Here is a 26,052-nt window from a genome sequence, read left to right as displayed (position 1 = left end):
TTCTTTCTATTCCTATCTATTCTATTGTTTTTTTTTTTTTTTCTATTCTTTTATTTTCTGTTCTATTCATTTTGATTCTATTCTATTCTTTTCTATTATATTTAAATTAAAATTTATTCTATTCGAAATTCGAATTTTGGAAAACTGTTATATTGTTATTTTCTTTCTATTCTATTCTCTTCTTTTCTATTATTTTATTTTCAATTTTATTCTTTTACATTCTATTCTAATTTTAATTTATTCTATTCGAAATTTGGAAGATGGTTATATTCTTTCTATTCTATTCTATTTTTTTATTCTATTCTATTCTTTTCTATGCTATTCTTTTCTAATATTTTATTTTCTATTTTATTCTTTTACATTCTATTCAAATGTATTCTATTTGAAGTAAAAATTTTGGATGATGGATATATTCTATCTTTTATATTCTATTGTTTTTTCTATTCTATTCTTTTCTATTTCTATTCAATTTCTAATTTATTTGATTTGAAATTTGAATTTCAGAAGATGGTTATATTCTATTTTATTCTATTCTATCTTTTATTATATTTCTTTATTTTCCATTTTATTTTATTCGTTTTTTTTTTATTTATTATTCTATGATGCTCTGTTTTATTCATTCTTTTTATCATTTATTTTATTATTTATTTTTATATTCTTTTATTTTCTATTCTGTTTTGTTTTACTCTATTATATGAATTTCTTTGTTTTTTCTATTCTATTCTTTTCTATTCTATTTTATTCTTTTCTAGTCTATGCCTTTATTTTCTATTTTATTTTATTCTCTTCAGAAATTCGAATTTGATTTGAAAACCATTGGATTTTGGATTTGAAAACAATTCAAATTGTGTCCAAATTTTTTTTATTCATTATTTCGGATTTGTTTTTGTGACAAATAAGGAAAAATTTGTCCCAATTTCATTTTTTTTCTATTCTTTTATTTTCTCTTCTGTTTTGTTTTACTCTATTATAGTTGTTTCTTTTTTTCTATTCTATTATTTTCTATTCTATGCCTTTATTTTCTCTTCTATTTTATTCTCTTCGGAAATTCCAATTTGATTCTAAAACTATTGGAATTTGTTTTGAAAACTATTCAAATTTGAATTTTGCACAATTTTTTTTATTTGTTATTTTGGATTCTTTTACATTACCATTCTAATTCAGAAATTTGGATACTTCCGAATTTAAGAATAAGGACAATTATGTTCTATTCTTTTATTTTCTATTCTGTTTTGTTTTACTCTGTTATATTAGTTTCTTTTTTTTTTCTATTCTATTCTTTTCTATTCTAAGCCTTTATTTTCTATTCTATTTTATTCTCTTTGGAAATTCAAATTAGATTCAAAAACTATTGGAATTGGATTCGAAAACTATTCAAATTTGAATTTTGTCCACATTTTTTATTTTTATTTGTTATTTTGCATTTGTTTACATTCATTACTATTCTAATTCAGAAATGTGGATACTTCCAAATTAAAGAATAAGGAAAAAATTGTCACAATTTCTATTTTTTTTCTATTCTTTTATTTTCTATTCTGTTTTGTTTTACTCTATTATATTAGTTTTTTTTTGTTTTTTTCATATTCTATTCTTTTCTATTCTATTATATTCTTTTCTATTCTATGCCTTTATTTTCTATTCTATTTTATTCTCTTTGGAAATTTGAATTGTATTCAAAAACTATTGGAATTCGATTTGAAAACTATTCAAATTCCAATTTTGTCCAAATTTTTTTATTCTTTATTTCAGATTCATTTAGATTCATTACTATTCTAATTCGGAAATTTGCATACTTCCGAATAAGGAAAAATTTGCCCCAATTTGTGTAATAGTTAATGGCAGCGCCATTAAATAAAAAATAAATAAAATAAATAAATAATTAAAGCACCCCCTTTCCCGCGTGCTCGCGCAGCAAAGAAAACGCAATACGTAAGTCGCATCTGCAAATGTAACCGGTGTTCGTATCACACTTTTCCACTCTATTCTTTTATTTTCTATTCTGTTTTACTCTATTATATTCGTTTTTGTTTTTTTGTTTGTTTGTTTTTCTGATCTACTCTATGCCTTACATAAGGGATAATGTAAAAAAAAAAAAATGTTCGTATCACACTTTTTATATATATATATATATATATATATATATATATATATATACATATATATATATATATATATATATATATATATATACATATATATATATATATATATATATATATATATATATATATATATATATATATATATATTTATTTTTTTTTTTTTCTATTCTATTCTTTTCTACTCTATGCCTTACATAAGGGACAATGTAAAAAACAATGTAATTTAAAATAAAAAAAATAAAAAATAATGAAAAAAATAAATAAATATTTAAAGCGCCCCTATCCCCGCGTGCTCATGCAGCAAAGAAACCGCAATACGTAAGTCGCACTCGTAAATGTAAATGTTGTTCGTATCACACTTTTCCACTTTATTCTCTTATTTTCTATTCTGTTTTTCTCTAATATATATATATATATATATATATATATATATATATATATATATGTATATGTATATATATATATATATATATATATATATATATATATATATATATATATTCTATTCTATTCTTTTCTATGCCTTACATAAGGGACAACGTAAAAAAAACAATGTAATGTAAAATTAAAAATAAATAAATAAATAAAAAATAAATATTTAAAGCGCCCCCATCCCCGCGTGCTCACGCAGCAAAGAAAAAAAATGTAAATGTAAACAGAGTTTGTATAAAACGTATTCTTTTATTTTCTATTCTGTTTTGTTTTACTCTATTATATATATATATATATTTTTTTTCTATTCCATTCTTTTCTATTATATGCCTTACATAAGGGACTATGTAAAAAAAACAATGTAATGTAAAATTAAAAATAAATAAATTAAAAATAAATATTTAAAGCGCCCCTCGTCCCTGCAAGCTTGCTCAGCGAAGAAAACGCAGTACGTAAGTCGCACCCGAAAATGTAAATGATGTTCATAACACATCATGTGAGGTATCGCCGCGATCGTCAGAGTGAGAGCAATATTTCTAGCAAAGGACCTCCTCTGTAACTCTAACCTGGCAACCATAAAATAAATATTTAAACGCGTTGCAAATTGAGATTTTTAGGTATCATACTTTGTCGCCATTCCACAAATGTGCGCCATTTTTAGGTATCTATTTACTCAGCGTAACATCATCTTTCACATGATACAAACAAATTGGTGTCTAACGTTACTGTTTAGCTTTTTTTTTTTTTTTTATTCATAAAAGTGTAGTTTTTCCCTCCCAAAAAAAATTGCGTTTGAAAGACTGCTGCGCAAATACGATGCGACATAAAATATTCCAATGATCACCGTTTTATTCTCTGGGGTCTCTGCTTAAAAAAAATATGTATATATATATATATATATATATATATATATATATATATATATATATATATATATATATATATATATATATATATAATATAATAAAGATTTAATGTAATAATGTAATGTTTGGGGGGTTCTAAGTCATTCTCTAGCAAAAATAAATAAAAATACGGATTTTAACTTGCAAGCAACAAACATCAGAAATAGGCTTTGGCGTGAAAGGGTTTAAGCCGTGACCGGTTCTCTTTAAGCCCCCCCCCCCCCACAGTTGCAGCCATCCGCATTAGAAGAGGAGAGGCTGGGGAGGGATTGCATGAAGGATAATTGAAGCTAAACGATACCCAGTTGGCAGGTCTGGCCAAAAAAGGACTGAGACGGCCTCAGAAACGTAACAGATCGCTCCGCTCCTCGCTAATGACCGCTCCATATGGCTCACGTCTGTCTGCGCTGTCAGGGAGACACGAGCGGAATTGACTGAAATGAGTCTGAAAGACTGCAGAGATTATACACTTAAAGGAGCATTTGATGATCAAGCTGTGTCATTCGCTAAAAATACCGCTTAGGCTCTCTACCCTTCAACTGCCAACGCGTTCTGCGCCCCCCACCCCCGAGCTCCAATCACGGCAAAGATCGCAGCCATAAGTGTGCGCAGCCTGCTGCATTAGGGTGTGCGCCCCAAAGCCCCAAAGTTAAAACACATATGCGTGTGTGTGTGTATATATATATATATATATATATATAATATAATAATAATTATATATCTATCTATCTATCTATCTATCTATCTATCTATCTATATATATATATATATATATATATATATATATAAATATATGGAAAAAAAAAATATATATATATATATATAGTATATAGTATATGCACATGCATAGAGTATATAGCAGTAGAGCAGTGGACGGTGTCAGTATGGCTGAGATTGGTACCAGTAGTCTATTTTTTATTATTTTTACTTTTTTTACAATTGTATTTATTTTCTATTATTTTGTTCCATATTTATTTATAATAATTTTTTATTTTATTTTATTTATTTTTTTTACAATTTTTTAGGAGCCCCATTTGGGCTTTGGTGAAATATCTCACTTTTGAGACAGAGAAATGAACCAAGGACATGCATTTCCTTTCTCTGTAGCCAAGAAGCAGGGGGGAATTTATGCAGCACAGGGTTATTAGGGTGTGCCCAGGCACACCCGGCACACCCTGTGTGCACGCCCATGATTGCAGCCAATTTACGATTAACCCAACGGAAAGTCTTCCAGCAACTTGAGTCGTTACAATATGCAACATCATTTTTGGGGCTTTTTTTTCAGAAAAGCTCACAAGCTTTTGTAAACCTTGAGCCTAATGCCCCTGTGCACACGGTAAGACTTTCCGACGGGAAAATGTGCGATTGGATCCCGTTGTCGGAAAATCCGATCGTGCTCGGGCTCAATCTGACTTTTTCAGTCGGAATTTCCGATGCACAAAGTTTGAGAGCAGGATCTAAAAAAAAAATTCCGATCAAAAAAATCTGATCGTTTAAATTCCAAACGTGTGTAGACAGTCTCTGATAGGCAAAGTGCCACACATGCTCAGAATAAACTACAAGACGAAAGCTATTGGCTACTGCCCCGTTTATAGTCCCGTCGTACGCATTGTGCATCGCCGCGTTCGGAACGATCAGATTTTCCGACAACTTTCTGCAACCGTATGTATGCAAGATGAGTTTGGCCCAAACATCCGTCGGAAAAAATCTGATGGATTTTGTCGTCGGAATATCCGACCGTGTGTACGGGGCATAAGATGATGTCATCAGTCTGCTGCAGGCAGGAGGAAGCATTTCCTCAGTCCCCGCCCTCCCCCTTCCCCAACGATCAGACTGCAGCATTGATGTGAGAGGCTGCAGCAGGGGCTGATCTGTGTCAGACATTTGTGAACACCGACATAACATTTATGAGCCACTGTACACACGATCGGAATTTTGGGTGGAAAAAGCTCTGATGTTTTTCCCCCGATGGGATTTCACTCAAGCTGTCCTGCATACACACGGTCACACCAAATTCCGACCATCAAGAATGTGGTGACGTACAACACGTACGATCGTAAAAGAAAAAAGGAAGTTCAATAGCCAGTAGCCAATAGCTATCATGACCCTGGATGATGCCTGAACAAAGACGGCGCCGTCCAGAAGTGCAGATGAAGGATCTATCATGGGGGAGTGTCGGGATCTTTGCATGAGAAACCTGGAAGAGTTACACTTACGCATTATTTACATGTACTAAAAATTGAAAAAAATAATAATAATTTCAGGCTTTCACTAGAATAAAAAAAAAAGAAAAAAGAAGCTTTTGCCGAATGTTTTGTTTTGTTACAGTTGACCGTATTTTCATTAAAGCTGTCTCATATTCAGGGTAACACATGCTCCCTCTAGTGGCCTATCTGAACGTCAGCCAATGGTTAATACTGGATTAATAGGGAACTAGTATTTTTTTTTGTTTTCTTTTGTGAGAACATATTTGCTAATAATAATACTATTTTGAGTTATTAATATCATTAATCATACACCTATATGTATAATATTAACAAGAACAACAACAAAAAATAATAATACTAATAATAATCATAATAATAAAATAAGAATATTTTGAGTTAATATTATAATTAATTGTAGACTTATATGTATGATAATAATAATAATAATAATAATAATAATAATAATAATAATAATAATAATAATAATAATAATAATCATAATAATATTTTGAATTACTGGTTATCATTAACCATACGCCTATTGTATAATATTAACAATAACAACAACAACAGCAGCAATAATAATAATAAAATAATAATAATAATTTGAGCTATTATCATTAATCGTAGACCTATTGTATATGAATAATAATAACTAACAATAATAATAATAATAATAATAATAATAATAATAATATTTTGAGTCACTGTTATCATTAATCGTACACCTATATGTATACTATTAACAATAACAGCAAGATTAATAATAATATTTTGAGTTAGTATTATCATTAATCTTAAACCTACTGTATATGTATAATATATGTATAATAATTACAATAATAACAACAATACTACTACTACTACTACTACTACTACTACTACTAATAATAATAATAATAATAATAATAATAATAATAATCATAATAATACAATAATAATATTTTGAGTTATTATTTTAATTAATTGTAGACCTATATGTATGATAATAATAATAATAATAATAATAATAATACATATTTAGAATTACTGGTTATCATTAATCATAGACATATTGTATAATATTGACAATAACAACAACAGCAATAATAATAATAATAATAATAATAATACTAATAATAATAATAATAATAATAATAATAATAATAATATGTTGAGTTATTGTTATCATTAATCGTAGACCTATATGTATAATAATAACAAAAACAACAATAATAATAATAATAATAATAATAATAATAATAATAATAATAATAATAATAATAAATTAATAATAATCAGAAGAAGAAGAAGAAGGAGAAAAATAATTATTATTATTATTGATGTTGTTATAATTCTACATATAGGTGTAAGATTAATGATAACAGTAACTCAAAATATTATTATTATTATTATTATTATTATTATTATTATTATTAATAATAATAATAATAATAATAATAATAATAATAATAATAATAATAATAATAATAATAATAATAATAATAATAATAAATATTATTTTGAGTTATTGTTATCATTGTTATTATTTTTATTGTTATTATTTTGAGTTACTATTATTATTAATATTATACCTATATGGTTAATAACAATTATGTTGCATGACAAACACGCCATACTGCACCTTTTTCGGGCATGGAATGTCGTGTTTTCTCAATGCCTGTTTTAGTGCATTTGTGGCATTTGCGACACAATGCGCAGCAAAATGCACATCTGCTAACTGCGTTTGGGGTGCCAAAACAGCCACTGTCATCAAGTCAGACACATTCCGGCAACTCTTTTTTTTCACGTGGCAAAAAGAGCGCGTTTTCTGTACGTTTTGTTGCGTTGGCTATCTGTGTGTGTGTGTGGGGGGGGGGGGGCATTAACAATTAATGACGTCACATGTGCGACACGCGTTTTTCTCCCGTTTACGAAGTGCGCTTTTCGTGGCGCGTGTCCAGGAAATGCGAATGGGGCGTAATTAAACTGCTTAGGCGGTGGTTGTGCCTTCAATGCCTGCAGTGGGAATCGCGGTCCGTGTTCTGTAACATTGTATCCTGAATCTCCTTCTTTTAGTTCCTGTAAGCAAGAAGAGTAACGTTCGGCGACATTGTTTCTCTCTGCACAGGAATGGATTTCCGCGGCCCCGCGCCTCTCGCCGAGCGCTCTCTTTTCTGCAGATTTCATTTATGGAAGTCCGTCTGTGACATTTGGACTGAACAAATGAATAAACTTTAAATTCTCATCATAAAAGCATTGATCCTTCCTTTTCGATTGTCTCGATCGATGGCAATGACTAAAATAAGTTTTGGTTGCAAGCTTGGGAAAGTTGTTAAAGCGCAACTCCCGCCCTTCCCTTTCGGTCTTGTACCGGCTCCGATCCTGGACTGAAATGGCTTATTCTGATCTCACTGCACACTGTGAGCTCCTCACAATGTGCATGGGAAGCTGCAGCAGGTCAGATAAAAGTGACAAAGAAAACTGCGCCACTAATATAGGAAATACATGAAACTAAAAATCAATAATTAAGAATAATTAAAAGTGTCCAAAAGGTGAATATTGAAGACCAAAAAAATATATATAATGAATAAAAAGTCTCTTAGAGTATCAGTGTCCTAATTATAATGAAATGAACCACCGCTGCGCCACACATAAAGATTGAAAGCAATAAAAATAGAATGGATAAAAAGTCTCTTGCCGTGTCCTTGATAAACCACCACTGTGCTCCACAACTTGGGTGAATACCACCACCAATAAGAAAGCCGCTTACCAGAGGGTAAGTACAGGCAGCGTTTGCCTATACCCAGCCGCGGCCTTAAGTGTATGGAATGGGTCCCTCCAGGCACCCTCCTCCAGTAATCAAGACGCTTGGACTCAGCAATTTGTGTGACTATTAGCAACGTAGGCCATATAAACCAAACAGAGGACCATAGCGTGATACCGTAATAACGATGTATTTATTAAAAATATAAGATATACGTACAAAGTTCCAGTACTTACAAACAATAAAAAAACAAATGCCGGCCGGCATAAACAACGTGGTGATGTCACTGCACGCTCTCCCAGACGCGTTTCGTCATACACAGACGTTCTCAATGGGGAATTCAGATAAAAGTCAGATAAAGTCCACCTCATTCCCCGCATCTTTAGCCCTTTCCTCTGCTGCAGTGGTCTCCAAACTCTGGCCCTTTGCTTGCTTTTATCCAGCCCTTGGGGCACTATTTGATCCACACGCCAACAATGGGGCCTAAATCGCCCTGACTAACACCAGCATTGGAGCACAAATCCTCCCAATGACACTAACGATGGGGCACACTTTCTTCCAAAGACACCAATGATGGGGCACAATTCCTCCCAATGACACTAACGATGGGGCACAATTTATTGTAAAGACACCAATGACAGGGCACAATTTCTCCCAATGACACCAATGATGGGGCACAATTTATTGTAAAGACACCAATGACAGGGCACAATTTCTCCCAATGACACCAATGATGGGGCACAATTCCTCCCAATGACACCAACGATGGGGCACAATTTATTGTAAAGACACCAATGACAGGGCACAATTTCTCCCAATGACACCAAAGATTGGACACAATTCCTCCCATTGACAACAAAGATGCACTTAGGCTGTGTGTGCACGTGGTCTGCGAATGCACGTGGTCTGCAAGTACTTGTGTATTGTCTTGTTGACTACCTGTGTATTGTATTGTTGCGTATTAGTGTCAGGAAGCTAGTTGGTGGGTAATTTGGACAGGGCATAATCCCCAATCCTCATTAAATTAGTAGGTACGATGCCCGGTGGGTGTGGAGATGCAACTCAGTGTACATCTTGTGGTATGCGTTCTTTGATCATCCGATCGAGCGTGAATACTGCTGTGCAAAATGCACATTGTTTCCCTGGAAGCCCAGGTTCTGAATCTGGGGAAGCAACTGTCAGCACTGAGAGGACCCTCCATACTAAAGGAGAGCCGGGAACGTACCCGGCAGGTGCCGACGGGTGGAGGCAAAGAGGTGCAGGCACTAGAAACTAGTAAAAGGGGGGGGGGGGAAATACTGCGCTAAACCTATAATGGGTGAAAAAGCAGCTAACACTCAAACCAACAAAGTCAAAAAATGCCCTTGTCTTCGAAACGTTGTCAAAACGCGTCAGTCTTGCTCATTTGAGACTCCCACATTGCTTTTTACTCATTCCATTTTATTCCACTGTATTTTGGATTGTTTTCTATTTTTTTTTATCTTGCAAGTTGTTGTGATATTTGTTATAGCCCAATACACGATTATTGGTTGACCTGCACCATATGGAGCTTTTTCCTCTCGTTCCCTTTCATGTTTCATGTTCCATCCTGCCATTTTTGTACACCCATTCTACGCACTCATTACCAGTAGGGGAGAGGGCGCCGCTCTGCATCCTTGCCCTGGGCATTTGGGCAACTTGAGCAGGGGGCAGAGAATGGGCACAGGGCAGTACACCCAGTCTATGCACTCATTACCAGTAGAGGAGAGGGCGCCGTGGGCATTGGCTGTACCGGTCCCGGTACTGACTGGCCCAACCCCTTTTTTTGGAGGATCAACATCACATGTGGGTGTTACTAAGGCCTATCTAGGAACGCACACCTCCTCTCCACCCATCAAGGCATTTGGATATTTGCATAACTCCTCCCAAAAGCCCGCCCACTGCTTACATCAGGACTGCATGCTCTGGAGAGTACTGAGGCCAGGGGAGATGATGTTTCCTCCTCCCACCAGCCATGATCTTCCTGCATTGCATAGAGAAGCAGAGAGACCACAGCGATGATGTCACTGGATCCAAAATAAGGACTGTAATAAAAAAAAAAGAAAAGGTTTTAAGTAAAAAGTTTATTAACATGTTGATATGGGGAGGAGGGAGCAAAATGTGAGCAGATTAACCTTCAGCTTTAAGAAGTATTTAGCACGTCTCGTGTGCCGCTGCAGCTTGATGAACCGGGGCGATCGCCTTCTACACACTTTTTTTTTTTTTAATGACAGTCTCACTTTTAGTAGCTTTTGATGTCTCCCCCGCGCTTTAGAAAGACAAGAGACAGACAATATGGAGGCGGCGCGCCTTGCCGCTAGAGCATTGTCTGATCCCCTTTCTGTCGGAAAACCGCGCTTTGTGAACGGAGAGTCTCTCTGCATCGGAAACATTAACATAAGTGTTCTCCTTGTATGCCTTGAGCAGAGGAAAGGAAAAAGGCAAACAGATGCTGCGACACGGAAAAATCCAGCGAGCGTCCCAGCCACCGTTAACCGCTTTGTGTCCGTCGGGTTCGCACAGCCCCCCCCCACCCCGTCAGCCGTTATCACAGCGGGGTTCAGGATCCTGGAGTCCGAACATTAAAGGAACACTCTACCATTCTAACAATCATAGGATTGCTATAAAAGTCATTTGGTGTTGTAAAAGATGAGCGCACCTTCACATTTCCACTGCCTACCCCTCCTCCGCCTACAGGCACCCCCACTCCCTTCCCCCAGACCCGTCACTGCCTGCAACCTACAGCCACTGCCCGCTGCAATATGCCCAACCCATGGCCGAAATCCAGTTTGGGCCGGGCGCCCAAATTATTATTTTCATATTATCTTATTTTTCTATAAATATGTACATTTATTTTATATTTATATATTATAACACATACGGCCAATATAATAATAATATTAATAATAAATTATCCTATTATAAAAAATGAAGTAATATATCTATCTATCTATATATATATATATCTATCTATCTATATATATATATATCTATATATATATATATATATATATCTATATATATATATATATACATATATATATACATATATATATACATATATATATATATATATATATATATATATATATATATATATATATAAATAAAAAAAATAAAAATGAACTGCTTTAACAGGCATTTGATCTTTTGAAGAAGCTTGTGCTTTTTTTTGTGCTTTTATCGAGCTTCTTCAAGCTCGTTTGAGCTTTTTTGAGCATAAGCATATTTTTCACAAATCCTTCCTTCAGCTCATTTTTCCTTTATACATTTAGTGTTTTCATGCTTTTTGAGCTTTTTTTAAGCTTTTTCTGACTTTTTAATGCTTCTTTGTGCTTTTTTTGGGCACTTAGGCGTCTTTTTTTGCTCGAAGGTTCCTCTCAAAAATGCCAGTTTGGGGGGGGGGGGGGGGCTTTCGTTTTCTGCCTGTAGGAGCATATACAGTATATCTATACATTGTATATATATAGAGAGAGAGAGAGATACATACATATATATATATATATATATATATATATATATATATATATATATATATATATATATATATATATATATATATATATATATATATATATATATATATATATATCAGCCTTACCCGTCAGGCCATATTATTTTTGTTATGATATATCTATATACATATATATATGTATATATATATATATATATATATATATATATATATATATATATATATATATATATATATATATATATAGATAGATAGATAGATAGATAGATAGATAGATATATATATATCATAACAAAAATAATATGGCCTGACAGGTAAGGCTGAGTCCTTACTGCAAGGCAAAGCATGTTATATGCATTGCATTGTGCTGTCAATTACTTTGAATGTGTGTTGACATGCGTTGCAATAAAGCAGCACATTCAAAGGAATGGGCTGCTGACACGCCTAAACGACCCAAAAATTGGACACATCACAAATTCGGTAATGCAGTGCCCTCTAACACCCGTGCATTGCCAAAAATAAATGGCGGCACCACGCATGTGATGCTCATTGCCATGCGTTATGCAACCCCCCAGCGTCAGCGAGCCGTAAGCGTTAAATTTCCCTCCACTCTGCAGACTTTCGCTCATATCAAACACCCGGTCGAGTTAGATAGAAATGGTTCTACTGACCACATACCGCACAGAATTGTAAAATATTCATATTATTTTAAATGCAAATTTTCCCTTCAGCCGCAGATTTATAATGATCAAGAATAAAACCGTCCCCGCTGAGAAGAGGGGGGGGGGGGGGGACGGGACGGCGCAGATTTTGCAAAGGGAAAAAATAAAAAGGAAGAAATCTATGAAATTAAATTTAGGCTGATTACATTTGTTTAGCTATCTAACGACATCAGGATGCTATTAGCCTTTGTGTTCTATGCCGAGCTAAGTAGGGCCGCCCCAGTAACATTTCCTATCCGTAATAATAATAAATCTAATTGTTTTTGGAAAATTGGCCTGAGATTGTATTTCAGGCAGAAGGCCAGCGTATTTAAAGGGGAAATGCTGTATCCAGTTTATTTCAAATGTGAGCTCTGAAAGTGTCTGCACCGAAGATTAGACCTCACTTCCCTGGAATTGCGTTAAAGGAAAAGTCTACACAAAAGCTGAAGAGCGTCTACGCCTATCTGTGTCTCCATTAGGGAGATGTCCCCCGTTTTTCAGTTTTGGGGACTGATATCATTAGGGGCAGGAAATTAATTTAAGATCCCCCCAATGAGGACAGAAACAGCAATAAAAATGATGATGCCTGATCAAAGATGGCTCCATCCTTCTGGAGAGAAAGTTAAATGAAGGAGGAGTACTGTGATCTTTATGGGAGGCAATACATACATGGAAGGGTTACACTGACACGTTACTTAGAATGCCTTTAGCATGAAAAAAATTAATTCACTTTTTTATTACATGTTGTGTCTGGCTCAGGGCCCATTCCTATTTGTGCATTGTGGCAATTAGAAGCTAAAACATGCGTTGGCACAAAACATGGGTGGTACGTGGTGGTGCCATTTTTTGAGAATAACACCCCATTCACAATGAATGGAAATATTGTGTATGGTGTTGGATTTGGCTACTGGATAGTGCATTGGAGTGCCATTCACTGTGAATGGTGTTTCGGTCTTACTGTACAATATGTTGGGGTCCCATTCATTGTGAATGGTGTTGGGTCCTGCTGTACAATATGTTGAAGTCCCATTCATTGTGAGCCATTCACAATGAATGGGACTCCAACATATTGTACAGCAGGACCCAACACCATTCACAATTCACAATGAATGGGACCCCAACATATTGGGTCCTACTGTACAATATGTTGGGGTCCCATTCATTGTGAATGGCCCTGGGTTCTACTGTATAATGAGTCAGGGTGATGTTCATTGTGTATTGCGTTGTGGTCCCATCTTCATGTATGGCGTTGGGTTCTACTGTACAATGTGTTGTGGTGCCATCTTCCTGTATAGCGTTGGGTTCTACTGTACAATGTGTTGTGGTCCCATTCTTTGTGAATGTCGTTGGGTTCTATTGTACAATGTGTTGGGTGCATTGTAAATGATGTTGGGTTCTATTGTGAATTTTTTTTGGGTGCATTGTGAATGGTGGTGGGTTCTACTGTACAATGTGTTGAGGTGCATTGTAAATGCCATTGGATTCTATTATATAATGTGTTGAGGTGCCATTCATTGTAATTGGTGTTGGGTTCTACTGTACAATGTGTAGACGTGCATTGCAAATGGGTTTGGGCTGCCATGCACTGTGGATGGCACTGGTTTCTACTGTGCAATTTGTTGAGGTGCATTGCGAATGGCGTTGGGTTCTACTGTACAGTGCGCTGGGGTACCATTCATTGTGATTTGCATTGGGTTCTATTGTACAATTTATTGGGGTGCATTGTGAATGGCGTTGGGTTCTACTGTGAAATTTGGTGGGGTGCATTGTGAATGGTGTTGAGTTCTCCCGTACAATGCATTGGGGGGGGGGGGCATTCATTGTGAATGCCATTGGGTTCTATTGTACAATGTGTTGGGGTGCATCGTGAATGGCGCTGGGTTCTACTGTACAATGCGTTGAGATGTCATTCATTGTGATTGGCACTGGGTTCTATTGTACAGTTTGTTGGTGTAGGTTGCGAATGGTGTTGGGTTTTACTGTACAATGTGTTGGGGTGGCATTCATTGTGATTGGCACTATTGTATTGCAGAGTTTGTTGGGGTGCATTGCAAATGGTGTTGGGTTCTACTGTGCAATTTGGTGGGGTGCATTTTGAATGGTGTTGGGTTCTACAGTACAATGCATTGGGGTGCCCTTCATTATGAATGGGGTTCTATTGTATGTTGCATTGAGGTGCATTGTAAATAGTGTTGTATTCTACTGTACAATATGTTGGGATGCATTGTGAATTGCATTCGGTTCTACTGTACAATGGGGTACCATTCATTGTGATTGGTGTTGGGTTCCATTGTTCAATAGATTGGGGTACCATTCATTGTGAATGCTATTAGATCCCATTGTACAATATGTTGGCTTGCATTGTTCATGGAGTTTGGTTCTACTGTACAATGTGTTGAGGCACCATTCATTGTGATTGCCATTGGGTTCCATAGTTCAATACGTTAGGGTGCAATTCATTGTAAGTAAAATTGGGTTATACTGTACAATTTGTAGGGGTGCATTGTGAATGGTGTTGGGTTCTATTGTACAATATGTTGGGGTACCATTCACTGTGAATGGTGTTGGGTTCTATTGTACAATATGTTGGGGTACTATTCATTGTAAATGGAATTGGATAATATTGTACAATACGTTGGGGTACCATTCATTGTGAATGGCATTGGATTCCATTGTACAATACCTTGGGGTACCATTCATTGTGAATACAATTGGGTTATACTGTACAATTTGTAGGGGTGCATTGTGAATGGTGTTGGGTTCTATTGTACAATGTGTTGGGGTACAATTCATTGTAAATGGTGTTGGGTTCTATTGTACAATGCGTCAGGGTACTGTTCATTCTTAATGATGTTTGGTTCCATTGTACAATACGTTGGGGTGCCATTTGTTGTGAATAGTGTCAGGTTCTCTTGTACAATACATTAGGGTACCATTCATATGTAATAGAGTTGGGTTATATTGTAAAATATGTTGGGGAACCATTCATTGTGAATGGCATTGGATTCCATTGTACAATACATTGGGGTGCCATTCATTGTGAGTACAATTGGGTTATACTGTACAATTTGTAGGGGTGCATTGTGAATGGTGTTTTTGGTTCTATTGTACAATGTGTTGGGGTACAATTAATTATAAATGGTGTTGGGTTCTATTGTACAATATGTTGGGATGCCATTTGTTGCAAATATTGTCAGGTTCTCTTGTACAATACATTGTTGTACCATTTATTGGTAATAGAGTTGGGTTCTATTGTACAATATGCTGGGGTACCATTAATTGTGAATGGCGTTGTGTTCCGTTGTACAACGTGTTGGGGTGCCATTCATTATAAGTGACACCCCAACACATTGAACAGACAAGCCCAATGCACAATGCACTATAGTGGACTACAATGCATCACTGCATTGTTAAAAAAAGCTCATGCACCTTTTTACAATGTGTTATGGTGTGTTGGAACCACATTCCTAATGAAAGGTCGCCTTTATGCAACACACGCTAATGTGTGCAATAATATAACTTGTGTGAATGGGCCTCTAATGTTCTCCTTTAAAAAAGGAGCTGGGGGGGAGGCATGAGATTCCAACTCCTGGAATAAAAACGGCTTGGCTTGCAATGCCCAAAACTGTAAAATAAAGAGAAGGGATGTGTGCATTTTAATTCCATAATCCTTCGTACCCGTGTCACTGTTAACACACTGATAAGTGTACAGTAGCTCGGCTCAGCAAGAAAAAGCCCATTTGCGGTGAGTGACAGGCGGGCCCGCAGTCTGCTTTCCTAAAGACTATGCATATTAAAGAAGGTGGCTGATAGGTGCTCTCTGTCTTCCAGCCGGAGATTAAGAAGGCCCTTTTTGCTGACAGCTCTCACCTTTCCCGAGACCCTCTAGCATTTCTTGAGCAAACACTTAAAAAATAATCATTTGTGTGAATGTCAGGGGGTCTCTGCCTGACCCCCACAGCTTTGGCAGGCTCGGGAAATCATTGTTTTCAATAAGTGCCGTGTTTGCCGAGGAATTTTAAAAGTTCGGGCCGTCCCCATGAAAGAGAAGTTTATAGATTGCGTTACAAATTGCTTTTAGTTTGCAAAGGTGATAGGGTGGTCTACATCCATTGAACAATTTGTTTTTTTTGGGGTCTTTTAAAGACTTTCTTTAAAAGGATCAGTCCCCCCCCCAAAAAAAACTGACAAAAACGGATAATGCTGGTTTTGGGGGATGCTGGTGAGCTATACCAGTATTGCTCAACCTTTTTTTGGTCAAGGCACCCTTTAAAATTGTAGACAACCTTGAGGCGCTCCTACCTAATTATGGACAGTCTTGAGGCATCATTTAAAATAATGGACAGTCTTTAGACATCTCGTTCTATTCTAATAGTTTTCCATAATGCAGCAACATCAACACACGTAAGACACCCAACGTTAGAGGTGCAAACTAGTACCGACTAGTCTTCCAATGTTTCTCTTCTACCTCAGTATTTTTCCATTACTCAGCTACTGTGACCCCCAATGCTGATGGAGAGGGGCAGGGGAGGATCAAACAAGGATGCTATGCAGGCTATCAATCGATGATGTCATTAGTCATTAGCAATTTGGCAGCTAGAAGGTTGTAATGATGCACAATGAAACCCTGTGGCTTTTTGTAAATAAAAAGCAGGCTTCATCCACTGTCAGAAACCATGAAATCAGGACGAGACAAATGTACAGTTAAATCACACTTGTTTAATAATAAAAGTAAAAAGATTAAATGTAGGCAAAACATAGCCAACGTTCAGTAACCGGAACGGATAGTCAGCCAAGCCAGAAGTCAGGGATCAATGTAGTGGAACAGCAAGCAGGATCTGGAGCCAGAATGGATGTCAGCAAAGCAAATCTTTAACAGGAGATAGTTTCTGTGATGTTGACCAAGGTAGACATGTGCGATTAGTTTCGTACCAATTTCGAAAATTCATACGAATTTCCGAAATACACATTTTTATGCATACGAATTCCGTACGAAATACGATTTTTTTTTTACAAGTTTCGGATCAAAATTCATAACGAAAATTCGTAATTGTTACGAAAAGTTAACAAACCTAAAAGTTAAAAACCCAGGAAGTCAGCACAGCACAGGGATGGTTTGGAGCCCCTCATAATGATAAATTCATCCTAACGAACTTTCATTATTTTAAGTAAAGGTTTACGATACCAAAGAAAATTTGTATTTCGTACGATTCCGAATTGAGTTTCGTACACGAATTATGAAATACGATTTTTTTTGCACAAAATGGAACGGAACGAAATAAAACATTTTTTTTTGACCGCGCCCATGTCTAGACCAAGGCAAAGGCAGAGATCCTCTGGACTGGATGGCTTAAGTAGGCAGGACTGACGAGCATGATATCATCTACAGCTGAGTCACTGTGGAAAAATAGGAGCTAGCAATTAGCCGACAGCTAAGCGGCCAGCTCAGAGAAGGAAGGGCTGAGCCCAGCCCTGACATCCACTCATTGCCAATACATTATTTTGGGCAATTTTTAGGCATTTTGCCAAGGCACCCCTGAAGAAACCTCAAGACACCCCAGGGTGCCTGGGCACCTTGGTTGAAAAAGACTGAGCTAGACTATTTTACTGGTTTCTTACATCTCATCGCTGTGTTCCTGGGGTCTTCATGCCTGGCCATTATAAGGGGCAGTGCCGGGACAAGGTCATCCAGTGGCAATTGCAAAGATATACAAAAAACAATGTTACGCTAAACATAAATTTTGCTCATAAAGTGTTACAAAACACAAAAAATTGTGAAAAAAACTCAAAAACACAAATACGTGAAATTTCAGATTATTATTATTATTATATAGGATTTATATAGTGCCAACAGTTTACGCAGTGTTTTACAATATAAAAAGGAGACCATACAGTTATAATGCAATAAAATACAAGAGGATTAAGAGGGCCCTGCTCAGAGGCGCTTACAATCTAATAGGGTGGGGCAGGTGGTACAAAAGGTTGTACCTGTGGGGAATAAGCTGATGGAAGTGGTATAAGATTAGTTGGAGACGTGATAGGCTTTCCTAAAGAGATGAGTTTTCAGGGATTGCCTGAAGATAGCAAGAGTAGGAGATAGCCAGACCGGTGGAGGTAGCGAGTTCCAGAGGATGGGAGAAGCTCTGGAGAAATCCTGAGGACGAGCATGGGAGGAGGAGACGAGAGAGCTTGAGAGTAGGAGGCCTTGAGAAGAGCGGAGGGGGTGGTTTGGGTGATATTTGGAGAAAAGATTGGTGATGTAGCTCGGGGCAGAGTTGTGAATGGCTTTGTATGTTGTGGTTAGTATTTTGAATTTAATTCGCTGATGAATCCAGAAGACCCTCCAACTCGTGGAGACACCGCCACCACAAGCAATATAGACTCTTACCCGAGAGCCTGGACCCTTTATTACAGAGGGTCAAACAGGCTTGGTGTAGTAATCTTTGTAGGGGTCATCAGCTGGAGATGTGTCCTCAGATCAAATTAAGAACTTTAATTGCATAATCAAACCAGGCTCCATTCACCCCACGGCCGGATTTAACCATGCAAATGAAGGAGAAGCCAGATAGTGTAAAATCCCAAAGGACTCATTTAATAAAAAGTATTACACTTACATTTGTTCAGATAAAAACCAGCATTTTATATAACATAGGTGGCCTCCATAAAAACATCCAGATACTGTAAACAGGAACGCGATAGTAAGAGTAGTAACAGCTCATTTACCTGACAGGTTTCGTCGCTAAGAGGACTTCTTCTGGGACATTGTCCCGCCATTAATTTAAGAGATCATCTTTTGACTTTCTAAAGGTAGAGGAGTCTGAAATATAGCTTTAGCCTCCACTCCAAGCTTCATTCCCTGGGCGGACCTCAGTCTTGAAGGTCCTAAGGCAGATGTCCATTTCCCCACTTTAATAAAACGGGATGCCTTACCTGTTCATCCACATGCAAAGCCTTTTTACTTTCTTTTTTTTTTTTTTTAACTTGCATCCCGTCCTATAATTTAAACCTAATTCTTTATGACGATTTTTTTCTGTTTTACAAATGCAATAACAAGCTGTTAAACTCGCTCACAGCATTACAAACAGCATTTGGTGCCTGGCACGGATTCCGGTTTGGCTGCGACGCGGGCCAGATGCAGAACGCAAGCCAGAGAGGCGACGAGTCCGCTTCTCTACATGACGCGCTGACATTATCGAGCTCCAGGTGTGACAGACAATCAAACGATGCGCGGGACCAATCAGGAAATTTGCGTGGCGGCGGCGCACAACCCGAGCCCTATCTGGCACGCCACAAATCTTCTCGGTAAAAAAGTCGCTCAGCGAGGGTCTCTCTCTGCATTGGAGCAGAAAATAAATCAATGAGACGAGGACAGGACTGGCTGGGATAGGCCACAGTCTAACATTTTTTGGCTCTTTTTTAGAACCGCGCAGAAGGCACATATCTCAGAATGGAAATAATCATGGATCTTTGTATTTCGACTTCAAACCCCAAAAACTGCCTAAAGGGCCTCTCTAAAATGGCAGGTGACTTCACTGGCGCAAGATTCCAACATGTGGTGCGCAGCAGCCAATCACGGAGTTGGAATGGACATATGGAATGGACAATTATGCCCGCTAACTGCATAGAGGAGATAAACAGTCCATATGCTGATCACTGTAGTATGATTGGCCGGATGCCATTGCTGTACATTGCGATCACATGCAACTTTTTGTAGGTATGACAAATAAAATTGATGTTCCCCTGTAATGTATACACTTGGTATTCAAACACAAACAAAAAGGCAACAATGTATAACTTTATGAAATGGAAAAAAAATGTATTATATATTTTATATATACTTTATATTATTTATTTACTATAATTTACTATGTATATTTACTATATATATATATATTTTAATATTATATAGAATATAAAGTATATATATAATATATAATACTTTTTTCCATATATATATATATATATATATATATATATATATATATATATATATATATATATATATATATGCGTCTCTCTCTCTCTCTCTCTCTCTCTCTCTCTCTCTCTCTCTCTCTCTCTCTCAAAATTTATAGTTTTTTATATACTTTATATATTTTAGTTACTATAAATACATATAATATTTAAATGATATATATATATATATATACATATATATATATGTATCTCTCTCTCTCTCTATATATATATAGTATATATAATATAATAATATATACCTATAAATATAAAAAAAAAAATCAGAAAAAAATAGACATCTGATTGTTAAAAAAATGAACATAAAAAAAAAAAAAAACAACTCAGCTAAGCTGTTTTGTTTCAAATATGACCCCAAAACACTAAAATAAATAATAATAATAAAAAAAAAAATAGTAAAGAAAAAAAGCTCAGCTAAACTCTTTGTATACAAAAATGACCACTTCACACAAACAATATGTAATTAACAATATATATATATATATATAAAACAATAAGAATATGAATCAGCTAAGCTCCATTTGAACAAAGAAAAACATAAAAACCCATAAACAACTGTACCTATATAATCAAAAACATGTATAAATAAAACAATTAAAACAGACTGACTCTGGTTCTTGATAAATTAGCACAAAAAAAAAACAAAATGGCAAGAGTAAATAAAATAAGATGTCAATATCTTGGGAATTAAAGTGAACCTGTACTCTATAATATATGATATAGATATATATATTATTAGTCAGTAAAGCTTGTTTTTTTTTATTGAGGTTTGACTTTGTCTAACTTTACAGCTAGGCTCCATCAAATGAAAGGCCCTGTCCAATGAGAGTGATCTTACTGGTCACTGATGAAGTCTTATTGGACAGTGGGATGGCAGCTGTTACTTTGACCTGACTTTAGAGCTAGACCTGCTCTGCTAGAAACTGCTGTCCATTTTTGGGGTGTAAACGGATAAAGTCAGTGCTGCTGTTCCACTGAACCACGGGGGGGGGGGGGGGGGGGGGGGGGGCAGGGGAGTGTAGGTGCGGTTGGAGGGCCCTGCCAGGAACGCTGTATGGGGCCCCATGATTTCTGGTGGCCACTGATCCAGTCTCATTGAACAGCAGATGGCAGTTGACAAGGTTTAGCCCTGAAGTCAGGGAAAGTCTGGCCACAGTAACCAAGTAAAACTCTGATACAGAGGTGCACAGAAGAAGCTTATTTGCTTAAAAAAGGTAACGATGGGCACCTTGTAGCATGAGCCTATAGGCAAGGATGTAAGGGTTAAAGTTGCTATGCAGTTCACGTTATGCATAAATTGAGATTAAATGAATCAGCACATACTATGCATCTGTTTTCTTTTTTCTTTTAACGCATTGAAAAGGTGCACTTTGAAAGCTGTGCTAATGTTTCATCAGATTTGGTGGAAACGTGCCGGCACTGTGACTGTGCAGATGAGACGGATGTCAAGGAATCGACTTTTCGTTCCGCACAGCCAGCCCCCTCCCCCCCCACTCCTCGCCCAGGGATTATTTCACAGAGCCGTGCCTGTACGTTGGCACGTCGCAGCCTACAAACAGAACACATACATTCTCGAGCTGGCAGGGAGACTCGATTGGATGTGGTTCACATGCCAATCTGCCCAGAGCCCCCTGCACCTGCTCTACCCTCCGTCTCTGATGCTTACACAGAGCCCTGAGCCTGCCCGCTCGGCTAGAAACTCCAAATGCATAGCAAGCGAGAGCCTGGCACCTGAAATCTGAGCACCCAGTGTGCCATGCTAATGCAGCAAGTGGAACTCAATCTATTATCTGTGGCTGATTCCTCACTCATGATTAAATGTGTTTCAACGCTGTTTCTGGACCGGGACTGGGTCACATGATAAGATGCCATAATGGAGCAGTTTTCTATGGTTTTTTGAAGTGACCCTGTCAGCCATTTTTAGCGTTCAAATGTAAGCGTCTACTAAAAACAGACATCCGCGGGGCAATCTATTGTGACTTCCAAGAGTCATGGTTCCCAAGCTTCTATTCTTCTCTGACGTTAGTTTTACTTTTTTACTGGGGCCAGCTACCATCTCCCTGCCCATCAAGTGTAACTCACTTTGCCACTGGGGTCTGACCTTCTCAACATTAGGACTAAGTCCTCCCAACTACCATCCTTAAGTAAGCTTAATGAATGTGGCTTACTTTTTTACTGAGGTCTGACCTTGGCATCAAGACTAAGCACTCCCAACTGCCATCTTCCTGCCCAATGAGTGTGGCTCACATTGTTACTGTTGCCTGAACCTTCTTGATGCGCTGCCAACTACTATCTCCCATCCAAATGAGTGTGTATCACATTGTTCCTGGGAACTAACCTTTCTAAATCCAAGACCAAGCCCTGCCAACTACCATCTCCTTGCCCATCGAATGTGCCTCACTTTGTTTCTGAGGCTTGACTCCCTTGACGTAAGGGCTAACCGTGACAACTACTATCTCCTATCCAAATGAGTGTGCATGAAATTGTTCCTGGGGCCTGACATTCTTAACTTTCAGGGGTAAGCCTTGCCAACTACCATCTCCCTGCCCAATGAGTGTCATTCACTTTGTTACTGGGGCCCGACCTTCTTGACGTAAGGACTAAGCATGTACTATCTTCAATCCAAGTGAGTGTACATTACATTGTTACTGGGGCCTAACCTTCTTGACGCTTCCAACTACCATCTGCTATCCAAATGAGTGTGCACCATGTTGTTACTAGGGCCTGGCATTCTTAACTTTAGGGGTAAACCTTGCCAACTGTCATCTCTCTGCACATTGAGTGTGCCTTATGTTGTTACTGAGGCCCGACCAGCTTGATGTAAGGGCTAAGCCTGCCAACTACCATCTCCTATCCAAATGAGTGTGCGTTACATTGTTACTGTGACCTGACATTCTTAACTTCAGGGGTAAACCTTAATAACTACCATCTCCCTGCCCAATGTGTTTGCTTCACTTTATTACTAGGGCCTGACCTTTGTGATTTCAGGACCAATCTGTGCTACCACCACCCTGTCCAGTGAGTGTGACTTACTTTGTTACTGGGACATGACCTTCTTGATGTCAGGACTAAGCCTTGCCAACTTCCATATCCCTGCCCAACCAGTGTGCCTCACTTTGGTATTGGGGCCTGCCCTTCTTGACATCAGGATTAAGCCATGCCAACTACCATCTCCAATTCAAATGAATGTGCATCACATTGTTACTGGGGCCTGAACTTTTGATTACAGCATTAAACCTTTCCAGTTACCAACTTCTTGCCCAATGAGTGTGCCTCAATTGCTTACTAGGCGCTTACCTTTTTGACTTTAGGACCAATCCCTGCCAATTACCACCACCCTGCCCGAAGAATGTGACTCACTTTGTACTGAGGCATAACCTTCTTGACTTCAGAACCAATCCTTGCCTACTACCATCTCCCTGCCTGTTGTGGCCACTTCACTTTATTACAGAGGCCTGGCCTTCTTGACATTAGGACCAATACCTGGCAACTACCATTTATCTGCCCAAAGAGTGTGCTTTACTTTGTTGATGGGGCCTGATCTTCTTTATATCAGGATAATTGTGAAGTCTTGAAAGTCAGGCCTCATAATGTGAAACTTGTTTCAGGGAGGCACACAGGGGATAACTCTCCCTGAAACAAGTTTCTATGAAGCCAATAGTAGACACCTTTTGGGAGTCAGGCCCCATAAGATAAAATAGTCTCCAAAATGTACACTTTTTTTTTGGGCTAATAAAAGTGATAGTAGACTCACTTTGGAAGTCAGATCCCACAAAGATAAGCTAGTCTCAGGAGCAAAAGGCTAATAAAGATAGTAGTAGACAGTTTTAAGGTCATATAAATAGGCATGTTCTTGCTTTCCATCAGCGGTAGAGTTAGGCTTTAACTCATGGAGAAAGTATTCCATTTACAAGGAAGATTACTCTTATATGGACTGGGAAATATAATTTGTAGCATGACGGAAACTGGGGCAAAGGGATAAATGAGTTCTGTAAGCTTCTCAGCAGACGCCAGTCCTTCGTCCCTGCAGACAGCGGATCTGCAATGCCCTGAGATTAATTGGCCAATGGAAGCCAAGCAGAATCATTAGCAGTCATTAAACAGGAGATCCATCATGGCCGCAAAGTCACATGACTGCAGAAGGAGACACAATCTAGAAGGTATTATGTCCCAGTACATTTTTCTGTATTATGGGAACGATACTTGTCATTGTCAACCCAGATAAACCCATTCTTATGGTCCAGTTTCCAAATATTGATGTTTAAGGTCATTTGCCTTTGCAGGTGTTGATTTACTAAAGGGACAGGGTGATAATTCAGAGGAGTAATTGGGAGAGCTGTCACCCCAAATCAGGAATTCATGAACAAGAGCAAAACATGGCAGGGTTGCCACAAATTATTTTAATGCAGGTTGAAGATTTCATTTTGAAATGACATTAACGTCTAAAAGGTTCTATGGGGGTTTTAGTGATTGGGTTTATGTCTACTTTGATTTCCAACTGTAGGCCTCAACAACTTGTGGAGCATTGCTACTTTAAAAAAAAACTGAACCTTTGGGGCACCACCCAAAACTATGCTTAAGGCTATGAACCAAGTTGAGTTTAAAATGATGCTGCTCTTTATACCTTACAGGGCCCTAGTGAACTGAATGCTTCTATGGGATTTTTGGTGATTGGTTTAAGGTCTACTTGGATTTCCAGTTGCAAGCCTCAACAACTTGTAGAGCTTTACTACTCTTTAACCAAATTTTAACATTTTACTTATGGTTTTGGATGAGTTAACTTGGGTTTGATACCATGCCTGCTCTTTATAGCTTCTGGGGTCCTACAGGATTGAATGCTCAAGATTATATGGTTAAGAAATGACCAACTGAGCTCCTAGTACCTAGAAGGACATCTTTCTACTAAGAACATGGCTTGTATTAATTATTTGGTGGAGATCTAAGCTCTTCCCCACTTTGAAACTAAATAAAATGTTCTGGGTGAAGTGACATTAAGTATCACAAAGCACAAAAGAATGGCATGCATGGATGCCATCTTCGACTAAAATCTGAGGTATCGCTGATACGGGTGGACCAACCATTTAGGTAGGAAGTTTTTCCGTAATTAGCAAAAATTGCTAATTTGAAATGTGAGTAAGAATGCCAATAATATTTTGGATCTTAATAAAGATGTGTCAGTACATGAATTAGTGTAAGTAATAGCACATAGGACATTAACAGGTTAATTCAGTCATCCCCGGCAATGTCCCAGTCATGATTAGCAGGGCAGGCAAGGTTTCTCTTTGTGACAGAGGCAGCATGACGAGCATCTAACTGGAATCTGGATTGCTGTTGGACTGATTTACATACATTGCTAAGTGACAGTTGACAGTAGTGGTATAAGTCAGCTAATAGATGATTAATGAGGTGCGGACAGCCAGGGCTGGCTCATTTACTTCCTCTTTAGGGGACTTCAAAAGCTGTTTCTAGCTGATTTCTCATCCTTCACA

The 26,052-nt window shown here is 37.3% G+C and overlaps 1 protein-coding gene across 22 annotated transcripts in view; it reads right to left on the bottom strand.

Moving 5' to 3' along the window:
- CELF4 (CUGBP Elav-like family member 4) overlaps positions 1 to 26,052 on the bottom strand; it is a 1,506,243-nt gene that overhangs the window by 650,225 nt on the left and 829,966 nt on the right. The window lies entirely within an intron of this gene.

Source organism: Lithobates pipiens, unplaced genomic scaffold, assembly GCF_037356315.1.
Source record: "Lithobates pipiens isolate NorthernLeopardFrog02 unplaced genomic scaffold, aLitPip1_a1.2 Scaffold_3, whole genome shotgun sequence".
NCBI lineage: Eukaryota > Metazoa > Chordata > Amphibia > Anura > Ranidae > Lithobates > Lithobates pipiens.
Note: the sequence above shows the minus strand (reverse complement) of the source record. Positions and strands in the feature narration are given on the sequence as shown.